The sequence below is a fragment of the Bicyclus anynana genome, chromosome 18 (assembly GCF_947172395.1).
Source record: "Bicyclus anynana chromosome 18, ilBicAnyn1.1, whole genome shotgun sequence".
NCBI classification, from domain to species: domain Eukaryota; kingdom Metazoa; phylum Arthropoda; class Insecta; order Lepidoptera; family Nymphalidae; genus Bicyclus; species Bicyclus anynana.
In genome coordinates this window covers 11,429,748-11,442,323 of record NC_069100.1, presented here as the reverse complement: position 1 = coordinate 11,442,323, position 12,576 = coordinate 11,429,748, and the positions used below count along the sequence as shown (strand labels likewise).

The following is a 12,576-nucleotide window of genomic DNA, read 5'->3' as shown; positions in this document are numbered from 1 at the left end:
ATAATTATCTATAAAAACACAATAGCATATATATGTCTATCTTTTATGGTTGACTCACAATAACACGTGTAACTCCCGATAGCTTAGCAGTTCGGAGCTTTCTAATTATATTTGTCTACTCTTATGTTTATAACACTCATCACTCATCCCAAATAAGAAAGTTAATATTATTACCTATTCAATAAAAAAAGAATCATAAAAATCGGTAAAGAAACACCAAAGTTATACATGAAATACGCTAAGCCATCGCGCGTGAATACTAATTCATGCTTTAAGGATTATTTTTGTGTAACGGTTGCCGCGCTCGACGCGACTCGCGTTGGATTAAGTATTAAGGGTAGGGGTAGTGTAGGGTAGGGGTAGGGCAGGGGTAGGGTAGTGGTAGGGTTGGGATAGGATAGGGTAGGGGTAGAGTAGAGGTACGTTAGGGTAGGGTAGGATAGAGGTTCCTAGGGGGGGGGGGGATAGTTAGTTGAAAGTTTACAACGACTTTCACGCGGAAGTCGCGGGCGTCCGCTAGTAATGTAATATAGGTATAGCTTGGCAACTTCGTTCGTAACACTACCGATGTTCTGCGCGGGCCGGGGGCGTGTAGCGATGAAAGAAAAACCCACGACTGATGCACGTCACTTCCCTGCATGCATGCACCCGCAGTCTTTTCCCTGTCGCCCGCATATCATGGGAGTGTTATCAACGAAATTGAACCAGACTATAACAATAGTTCCAACTGTGTAGACTTTATTTTAAAGAGTGAGAGCCTGTAGTGGTTAGATCTTTGTCATTCTACATATGCTAAATTTTGTCAGGTCATGATCTTACCACAGGTAGGTACAATGATACCTACAATGATGTAACAGGCCTAATGGCCTAAAGGCCAAGACACTTGACCGGACAACGGCAAGATTTACCAAACTTTGGGTTGTCAATTGCCATGAATTTTGGAGCAGTAGTCAGTCTTGTGGATCTCAACAGAGAGGTTTTCTTAAATTGACTGAGGTCTGGTCTGCTAGTAGGCATCACCCGTGGGGAGTTACCACTCTACCGTCAGAAAACGTCAAGCGATTAAAGGTCCGTTTACAACAGACACAGTGCGTCACAGACAAGTAGCGTGGCAGACACCCACAGACACCGTCTTTACACTGCCCAGCAGGTAGACTCTACAGACACGAACCGCACAGACAAAATATTATTTCCACTACATAGTATAATATAAAGTCGAAAGTTTGTGTGTAAGTGTGTATATGTTTGTTCCTCCTTTACGCTGCGGCTACTGAAGCGATTCGGCTGAAATTTGGAATGGAAATACATTTTGCTCTGGATTAACACATAGGCTTACATATATACACACTTTTACATATATACATAATTTTCATCCCGGAAGAATCCATGGTTCCCGTGGGATTTGTGAAAAACTGAATTCCACGCGGACGAAGTCACGGGCGCCCGCTAGTAAGTTATAATCCAGAGTTTGTGGTTTGATGTAATTATTTTCTTTTTTTATTCAATAACTAGTGAGAGATATAAGACGTCCCGCGGTTTCACCAGCGTAGTTCCCGTTCCCGTAAGAATACGGGTATAAAATAGAAGTAGTTTCTGACGCTTTCAAATAACTTGGCTTTCTAGTGGTAAAGGAATACAGGTTAGAACTTGACTGAGATCTCACCTGATGTTAAGTGACGATGTAGTCGACGGAAACGGCCTTACTGGGAAGAGGTACGTAAGTACAAGTTTACACTACCCATAGTTGTGATGATTTCTACACGGCATCGTACTGGAACGCTAAATCGCTCGGCACGTCTTTGCATTTAGGTCGATAAATAGTCACGACCGATGCTTACCTTCAGACCAGCCGACCTATTCATGAACTTTGAGTAACTATATACTGTTATACATAAAATTGGCCTACTAGCTATTGTTAGCAATTCAGCCACGTATTCACTGTTAAGTTATTGCTAACTGATCAAAATAACTAACCAGTGTGTTTGACATTGTGATTTTCGTTAACAATAGAGTTTACGGAATACGGCGGTTGTTATTGATTGATGTTAACTGACTAACTGTGGGTAACTTTATATATACATGTAAGTTACCAACTGACTATTGGTAGGAATTTTAAAGTAACATGATTTCATATTCACTATAACTTAATTGCTAACTATTTTTATAAGGCGTAAGGTATCTAGTACAGTTCTAAAAAAACATACAAATAAAGTTATGAGCAGGTTCTAAAAACTTTAGTCGTGTTTCTTATAATTATTAATTAGCTTAACACGGGACAAAAAAAATATGTCTAATAATAAAATAATTTATTCAGCCAGAAAACGTATAATAAATTAAAAGAAAACATGAGACTTAATACTAACATTTATGTTTTCTGTGATAATACTAAGGCTTCGGCTAAATGGGGCGCTGCCTCAGCTATATGCCTAAGTAACTGTAGCGCTGCATTTTCAAGCATGCCCCCATGGGTGAGCTCACGGACTGATCGGGAAAGCTTTTGCGTCGTTTATTGGTTCCAAAAAAATAGATAAATATACTATTTATCCAGATATACCTACTTGTAACTGATTAATATTTAGAAATAAAGGATTTTCATCCTCCTCCTAACAAGTTAGCCCGCTTCCATCTTAGATTGCATCATCAGGTGAGATTGTAGTAAAGGGATAACTTGTAAAGAATAAAAAAAAAATTCTTTACTAATATTATAGGAAAGATTTGATTGTTTGTTTCCATTAAATTCGCTCCGAAACTACTGAAACGACTATCACTATTGGGAGGCTACACTATCCCCGAGTGATATAAGCTATATTTTATCCCCGTATCCCAACGGGAACGGGAACTACGCGGGTGAAGCCGCGTGGCGTCTGCTATACATCAATAAAATGTTCACACGATTCCCATATATTCAAATTCCGTTAAAACACGTCATAATGTATCAACAACCTCGGCCTTTGTTTTAGATCATAATTGCGTATGGACAGACATAATGTCATTTGTATTATAATTAAAACCACCTGACCGGTAAGGGCATGACCTTATAAAGTTTTTAGGTTGATAAAGTTAAATTATTTTTGTTTTGTATGCAGCACGTATTTTTTATAAGAAAATCTCCGATGTAACAATTAATATATCATCATCATCATTATCAACCCATATTCGGCTCACTGCTGAGCTCGAGTCTTCTCTCAGAATGAGAGGGGTTAGGCCAGTAGTCCACCACGCTGGCCCAATGCGAATTGGCAGACTTCACACACGCAGAGAATTAAGAAAATTTTCTGGTGTGCAGGTTTGCTCACGATGTCTTCCTTTACCGTTTGAGACACGGCACATACATTGGGGCAGCATATCCATTATACTAAATATTTTTCCAAGTGTCCATTTTAACTAGCCTTATTAAAATTATTTTGGAAAAACCGTGGTCAAATACACCACAAAACAACACTCGTAAAAATAAAACATCTGAATCACTGTTTTTTTATTGAAATTCGATTATTATATTTATTATTTACCCTTTGTACGCTTAAATTGTCAGGGAAGTACAAATATCCCATTATTATGCACGGATCCGGTGGTTTCTAAGGTTTTTTTGCTTAATAATAATGGCGTATAATGTGAGGTCTTAGCAATTTGGCCCAAGCCTACCGCTTGCAATTTATTTTACAAGGTATGTTTGGGATAGGGCAGAAGCTGAAGCGTTTCAAGGCACATATTGACTTACTTAATTTAAATTTTTACATGATTTGTTATGTTTAGCATTGATGTATAAATTGTATTCAATAAAAAAATTAATTCAAGCTAATAAATAATAAGATACAAAATAAACAGTGGATATGATCTCTGCCTTCGATTCGAAGAGTGTAGGTTCAAATCTGGACCTGGGTATGCACCTCAAACTTTTTAGTTGTGTGCATTTTAATAAATTTAATATCACGTGTCTTAAACGGTGAAGGAAAAACATCGTGAGGAAACCTGAATAACTGATAATTTTCTTTAAGGTGTGTGAAGACCGCCAATCCACATTGGGCCAGCCAGCATAGTGGACTAAGGCCTAGCCGCTCTCATTCTGAGAGGAGATTCGTGCTTAACAGTGAGCCGAATATGGGTTGTTAATGAATATGATGACAAATAAATAATAATGTCTACAGACTATATGTAGTCAGTAGGGCATTTATATGTATGTATGTACATAATATGAATTAAGAATAAATATAAAGAATCGTTGCTTAAGAGCCAGTTCAGTCGAATATAATATTGCTTGTGCAATATAATATTACTAAGAGTCAACTTTATCTATCAGACCAGGGGTGTAGCTACTGCCGTATCAATGATACGGGGCCCCCGGACTACAGGGGCCTCTTACGTGTGAAAACAAAAATTTGTAAAATGTAGGTAATCCACAATCTCGTTTTCCCTAGAAAAGCGTGTGCCCGAAAGTTGGGAATATCTAAAATAGGTTAAGTCACTAAGATATATCTTTTAAGCAAGCATTTTTGTTTCCTTTGTGTGAAATCTTGACTCTTCATTTGCCCAAAACTAATTTTGATACAAAGTCCATCCAAGGCTCACTGTATCAGACGGTTATGACTTGCAAGCCTTTAGCTAGGTTCAGAGTTCTATGTGATAAAGTTGATCCAAGGTAGTGCTACTACCAGGCTTATTTCTTCCACGAAACAGCCCTGTTCCGGTCTAAAGGGTATTATTGCCGGTGTGAATAATGAACACGAGGCTTAATAATTATGGTTGGCCTGCACTACACTGCTGCTTAATCATGAGATTTAGAGGCACAGCGCAGTATATTGAAGGACACGATAGCATGTCCTATGAATTGTTGCTCTGTTATAGGCGACAGATTTCTACTTAACATCAGGTGTCTAACTGCTTGCTTACTATAAAATAAAAGTGAATTATTTTTCAACACTAGAAAAAAACACCTGAACACATAATAATAAGTACGGTTTTTCAGTCAGGCTCTGGTGGAGCGTCCGCGTATGTCCAAACTGTATCGTTCCTGAGTTCTCACAAGGAAGTTCTATAAGCAGTATAGAGACACGGAATTTTCAAGTGTGATTCCGTTTGACGTAAATTACCCTTCCCAATAAACCCGCAGAATCTTCTAACTGGGACCACACACTTAAGATAAAAATCTAATATCGGGAGAATCTTTTTGTGTACGAAACTTATTGTTATATCATATAGTGGCTGTTTGTCCGTGCGTCCTTCACTATTGTCTATTCTAAGTGCGATTTATGAGTGTTCGGCCATTATTATTTTTTGTATTGTACTTCTCTAATAGCTTAATTTGGTATAGGTTTCCTGTATACTGAGAAATGACTTTGACTTAACCTGTAATGCATCTCTGGGTTGCGGTAGCGTTTTCCAGTATCATTGATAACCATGCCTTTACGCCGGTCTCAGTGGTATGCGCGGTGGATCTACCAGATGGAGGTCCTGGGTTCGATCCTCTGCTGAACCGATTGAGGTTTTCTTAATTTGTCCATGTCTGGCTGGTGGGAGGCTTCGGCCGTGGCTAGTTACCACCCTACCGGCGAAGACGTACCGCCAAGCGATTTAGCGTTTCGGTATAGAAATCGAAAGGGGTGTGGATTTTCATTCCATTAACAAGTTAGCCCGCTTCCACCTAAGATTGCATTATCACTTACCATCGGGTGAGATTATAATCAAGGGCTAACTTGTAAAGAATATAAAAAAACCGCAGTGACGGGAGTAGGACCGATCTTCTCAAGATGTATTAGAATACTCGCGTAGGGTTTTTTTTTTATTAAGAAAGAATACAATAAGGAACTTAAGCTAATTTATCCTAATAACTATACAAATCATACCCACGTGGAATGGTGGACAGAATACTGGCTGCATTTGCGCGCTGGACAAGGCTGATTTTTGCGCAAAAAATGAGCCAGCCTTTTTGTTACCAGTCGAGGCAGTTATCAGCGGTAAAATGATTTTGTGAAAAATTTTGACACTGCGACTCCATGGCCCAAGAGCACAGAAAAAGGCACAAATATGTAACTCTCAGTCAGAGAAGCATACTTGTGCCACATACAGGATTCAGCTTTTTCTGCTGCGGCTCCCGGTCTTGATTCTGTCTCCCTGAAATGACACGGTGCTAATGTGGGGATGGCGGAATTCATTACGTATTACAAATGATAGAAACGGTCAAGCCATACACTACACGTAGATTTTTTAAGGTTATGAGAAAAAAGAAACTGTTACTCGTCAAATAACACAGCATTTAATTAGTTATTTATTTAACTTACCATTAAATTAATTCCCCCTCGACAATACAGGACTTAAATCATAGTTTTTTTGGTCTAATGAAGTCATGTACCTATTTAACGTATAAAATCGGCCATTGTTGTACAATAACCTTGGTTTTTTAAAACAATGGTGTTACCGGAAACATATCTTCTTCCTAACAATTTTTGGCATGTGACCTATTTTTACCTGATTCGAAACCTGATTTGGAAATATCGCATGAGATAATATGGACTCATTTTTGTTTGGTGGTTCGTCATCATCATCGTCTAATTAGCTGATGGACTTCTTTCTACTGTAGGCTTAGACTAATTACATACGGACCTGCCTCGCTAGACGTTAGTTTTCTGTCAAAGTATATGATCTACGATCTTATGGCTCAATTATACAAACAGACAGACATTAAAATGTGCGCGAGTGGTAATATAAGGGTTCCGTTTTTGTACTACGTACGTTCGGAACCCTAAAAATTTTCTCTATAGAATCTATGTTTCATTGTTGTAATCGTGTTAGTCGGTTAAAGAGCTTCGTAAAAATACCTTTTCGTGTACTTGAATGGTGTAAAAAACGGTCAACAACTTTTAGTTTAGGTTATGATATATATACCTAATCTGACCTCGTTTTCCTCAAAAAAGACAATTTGGTTCATGAATTAGGGTGCTATACTAAGTCTTAAGTAATAAGTCTGAGACCGCAAGACATAGGCATTGTAGGATCACGTAGAGATACTCCAAGTATAGCCCGTTCCAACGCCCGCTGTGTCACTTCTTGTGAGCCCAAAAATTAATCACCAAGTCTCGGATCCATAGGCCATCATTGGCAACACGCATTTTATTTTGATTTTTGATTTTATTATGATTTTTTCAATTCTTTACAAGTTAGCCCTTGACAATAATCTCATGTGATGGTATGTGATGATGCAATCTAAGATGGAAGCGGTATAACTTGTTAGAACTAGGAAATCCACAACCCGTTCGATTTCTCCCCGACTTCGTACCGGAAAGCTAAACCGCTTGGCGGTAGGGTGGTAAGCCACGGCCGAAGCCTCCCTGAAGGTCAGGCATTATCTCAGCTCGTGAACCCCATCGATCTGTACGTCTCTCTAAGCCAAGCATATATATTCTGTGGCCAAGGGTCGAGTCTCAGATGAGACTGAGACAGATGAAAGAGAGAAAGAGACAGAGAGCACTTTCATCCCCATCGTTTAGTAACCATTTTTGTAATAGTGCTGTTTATTACAACAGTGACAAATTGTACTGAGAATATTATATTGTATAATGTTACTTAATATGTTTAGCCTTGTCGTTAACCATCAAAAGGTTGTTATGTGGTTATATGAAGGAAACGTTTAAATTGACGTGTAAATGCAACCTTATCGCTAATCGATATCAACCATTTGATTTTAATACTATTATCCTTTAAATTCCATTCCACATTTCCAATGTTCCAATTGATGGTAACTTAAACTATCTCCAGTCTCAGACCATCACCTGGAGGGTTACAACTCAGAAGGCACTGTGTTTACTGTTGAGTCAACCGTAACCATTTAGTCTAGTCTCCGAGGCCTTTTTATAAAAAAATAAACAAATTTCATTTATTTCCAGTAGGCTTAGTTTACAGGAAATTTTGAAACGTCAGGTTTGTATGTTAGAAACATGTGTATGCTCAGACAAGCATAGATTGGTAGAGACTTAGAGAGTCGTTCCGTCCATCTACTCTGCTTCTGCCTTCGGGCCCCATCAGGCGATGCCGCTAAGGTCCCTTTAAGGAGCCTACGGCACTTACACAATCAGGAATCAAAAAGACGGACAAATTTCTCTTCATGAGAATTTAGTTAATCATAAACAAACTGAACAAAAACAAAATCATCAAAATCGGAACTGTTTCTGAGCAGGTCGAGGGTAAATGCTCTATTGATTAGGGTAAAAAGGTCAAGTGCTATAAGAGCAACGAATAGTGTAATTTGCAGGGGTACAAAACATGTTGGTACAACATAAGGTACATAATTTAGTTTTGATATTACGCACAACGAACGAGTACCCGCGTACAATAGTCGGATATATTAGGTTTTTGCTTTATAAATTCTGTTTTTGAGACAATGGCACGAACACTGAAGTTATCTGCCGTGATCTGAGCTGTGAGAATTGTGTGGATATGACTTGTTTTGTTTTTACCCACTTCGCTGTATTATATGATTGATGTCGTTTGAAGAGAAACAAGATACATTTTGGTACATTATTTTATACTGCAATAACCAATTTTATACTATACATCGGTTACGTCCATACAAAATCATGGTGTACAAAAAATGATCCGAATAATAGGCTACAAACTGAGCGTACACATGCACAATTTCGTCTTAAATTCAATTTTTTATTTCAGTATATATAGTTTTTACACTTCCTGAACACACAATTCGACATTGTAGACAATATATAGGTATTATTTGTTTAAATAGCGTTCGTTGTTGACCACAACTAACATTGAGATGTGGAAATTTGCTCTTTTGAGCGCCTTATTTTTCATGACTTAGTAACACATCTAACAGTGATAAACATACATTATATTATCAAGTATCATTCTTGTAGGCGTAGGCAGAGACCACGTCCTTCCATTAAGCTCTTGCTCTTGTTCTCAGAACAATCGGACCTGCTTCGCTATACGTTACCTCTCTGTCAAAGATCAAGAATCAACGATCTCACGCGTTTATAAAAACTGTTTCTATAGAATCGATGTTTCATTTTTGTAATAGTTTTCGTCGTGCCAAGCTCCCTAAAAATCCCAGTTTATGTAGTTAAATGGCATAAAACCCGGCCAACCTTATTTTCTTTACTAAAAAATTAAATTACATTTCATTGTAATAAAACAATATCTGAATAGATTCGATTTTTCAGCCGGAACAGCAAAACATCGATCAAGTAATCGAATATTCTGTCTAACGAGTCGAAGCAATGTGTTTATAATATTATAGTTAATCTGTGTAAAAATTTCACGCGTGTATTGCGAATCAAATGTATAGTAGTGTGTAGTGTAAGGACACAATATATTTATTGGTGTTACATATTTCTAATGTGTAAGTTTACCTCGTCCCCCTCAAAAAATGTTAGACAAAGGGTAAAAAAAAAAATAAACAAAGTTATGGCTTCAAAAGTCCTTCTAACTAAGCATAGTTGAAATAAACGAATTTTATACATTTTGTTTTAAGGTATGTCCATACTATTGCAGGTATATGTCAGTCGCATATAAGCCTATGTCCAACAATGCTTCTGTTCAGTCGGTATGCTACGCGCCGTAACCTCTGACCCACATAGCCTGCGCGCGGTGAAAACGCGAAAATGTGAAAAAAAAAACATTTTTTTTTTAATTTTTTGTGGATAAAAATGATAAATCGTGTATTTATTAAACAAAACAAGTGAATTAATTGTAGCTTTGGTTGCGTGTAATAAAATAAAAGAAAATATTATATTGTGTATAAATAAAAAAATAAGTGTTAAGCGTTTCAAAACTTAATTTTTTTAATTTTTTTTAATAATTATTAAAAAAATATTGTGCAAAAAATATCATTTGAGTACGTGTTAATAAATCACATATTATTATATTTTTCAAAATAAATACAAATAAAATAGAAGCTGATATATTTTTTTATATTTTTCAGTTTTAAATGCAAAAATAACTTGTGAATCAAAAGATGTATGATAACTATAGGAAACATAAAACTTTGCATCAGTTTATTTACGTTTCAAATCAAATAACTTTGAAAGTTTTATAAGGAAAAAAAATACTCATCGAAAAGTGGATTCTATATATGGATAATGCCAGTAGTGTTTAAAAATGAGGGTATGTGTAGTGTTGTTGTGTCTGTCTGTGAATTTTGTGTTCGGTTCGCGAGTTATACTAGTGGAGAATGCACCAAGTATGTATCTTAACCAGTACATTTCATGTAGGATAGTGCGGGTGACAGTTCACTCTTGAATGTTTGCCGGGATTCATGCTAATAGTACGTATTATGAACGTCATACAGGCGACTGTCACCTTACCCATGCTATCTGAAAAACACTTTAACATACTTATCTGTCAATGTATCTTATAACTCGTAGAGTATGTGATGGCCCAGTCGTGATAGCTCAGTGGATATGACCTCTGCCTTCGATTCATAGTTCGAAGGCGGTCCGAGGCATGCACCTCCAACTTTTCAGTTGTGTGCTTTTTAAGAAATTAATTATCACGTGTCTCAAACGGTGAAGACACCGTGACGAATGCCACTTACCTGAGAATTTTCTTAATTCTCTTCCTGTTTGAAGTCTGCCAATTTGCATTGGGGCAGCGTGGTAGACTGTTAGCCTAACCGCTCTCATTCTGAGAGGGGATTCGTGCTCAATAGTGAGCTAAATACGGGTTGTTAATTATGATGATATTATAAAGAGGTTTTGTGGTATTATAAGAGGCTATTATCTGGATCTACCGAACCGACCGATCTACTGACCGACTGACCGAGGATCTCTTACCTCTTGAAAACTACGTTATTTGTGAGTGTCATGGGTTATATTTTATGCTCGTATTCACACGGGAATCAAAACTACACGAGTGAAACCACGAAGCGTCGGCTAGTTTTATAAAAGCTAAAATTTTGTTAGTTCATGCTCCTACCATAAGCGCTTTATGACCGCAGAGGCTTTGGAGGAAGCAGGTTTCAAAGGTAACTGCAACTAAACATAAAAAAAAGAAAAACAAACGATTTTTCTTCTTCTTTTCATGAACATTCGGAGACAAATTTCTCATAATATCTCCAAGAAATTAAAAAAAAAATACGTTTTAATCCATTACGTACCTACATTTTTTTTAATAATTGAGGGTTGAGGGTTCTGGATAACTTCTTCCCAAAGCCTCCACGATCCAAACTCCGTAGTATGTACATATTTGCACTTACCTGTAGGATACGTAGGTACTTACGATAATAGCATGAGCTGACAGACTTTTTGCTCTTACAAAATTAAGAAGGTCTGGCCCTACAGACCCTTAGAGTCCATTACACCGCTCGTCCGCTTTCAAAACATTTTTCGTATATAAAATCTTTGGTAATACCATAACATGTTAAGGATTATATTATAACTTCTGATAAGCTATCTGACTTGTATCCGATGAGACACAAACTTTCTCAAAATTTTGCAACGATGTTCGATGACATTATATCCTGGGAGAATAAATTATTACATTCTTGAGAATGATTTCTCTGCAGGTCGTGTTTAAACGACAATGCGCTTTTAATTCTACAGGAATACTTTCTATCATATATGCTTTGCAAATTCATTATTTTGTCATAGTATCTACACTATAACCGGCCAAGTGTGGGTTGGACTCGCGCACGAAGGGTTCCGTACTAAGAACTACTATAGTAGTTATAGGATAGGTGTAGAAATCTGCGAGCAATACTTTCGGAGCTACAGGGATTTAGCCTTGCGACGATTTGCGGCGTTGCCTCGGTATCTTGAAAACGCCCCATACGAAATGGTTCGATTTAATGACGTCGTAGGTGCATAATGATCGTTAGATTTGTATGGGCGGTCAAACAAAATGACTAATATTTTTGTTATTTGTGCGTTTATGTTTATAGTTCATATATTAAAAAACGTCACATTTAACGTAACGATGCTAAAACTGTATGAATTTTCATCAAAACACGATAAAAGATTTTTAATAGATTTTGAAATTTTATAATCTTATTTATTTTGCAAATATCCAGACAATCTTTGCCTTTTATGTATAAATTAGTTAACATTGACCTTATTTATCTGAATATATCATAAAAATCAATATATATAACCTAGTCATCATCCCCATTGGTTTCATTATAGTATTTTTAAAGTAGTTTATTTAACAAAAACTTTCTTTTATCACTTTAACTGAAGATTTCTGAGTCTTGCTCAAAAACCTTAATGTCTAAAACTCAGGCTCTATGCTCAATGATCTTTGCTAGTCCCCGTTGGAGGCAAATTAAAAAAAAGAATTGAAAATTTCGTAAAACGTTGTAGCAAACCTTTTTTGACAAAGTACGTAATGATTTTATTATTAAAGAAGAATTATCAAGATTTTTTGAGATACAAGTTAATTGCCGGGTGCTTAGGGTAGGCCTGGGCCGTTTATTAAAAATACTGTAACACTTTTGTTATAAAATAAAAAAGTTCCAATTTAAAATATAAATAGAATGTATACCTACTCTCTAAATTTTGTCTTTTCGAGCGTTAGTTTCGGTAAAGAAGAAAGGTTGTAAATATAAATACTTTGCAATAATATTATTATATTTGC

General features: G+C 36.8%; 1 protein-coding gene across 1 annotated transcript in view; it reads left to right on the top strand.

The window, feature by feature from the left end:
* The window catches only part of LOC112050014 (uncharacterized), a 48,488-nt gene that overhangs the window by 14,152 nt on the left and 21,760 nt on the right, over positions 1-12,576 (top strand). The window lies entirely within an intron of this gene.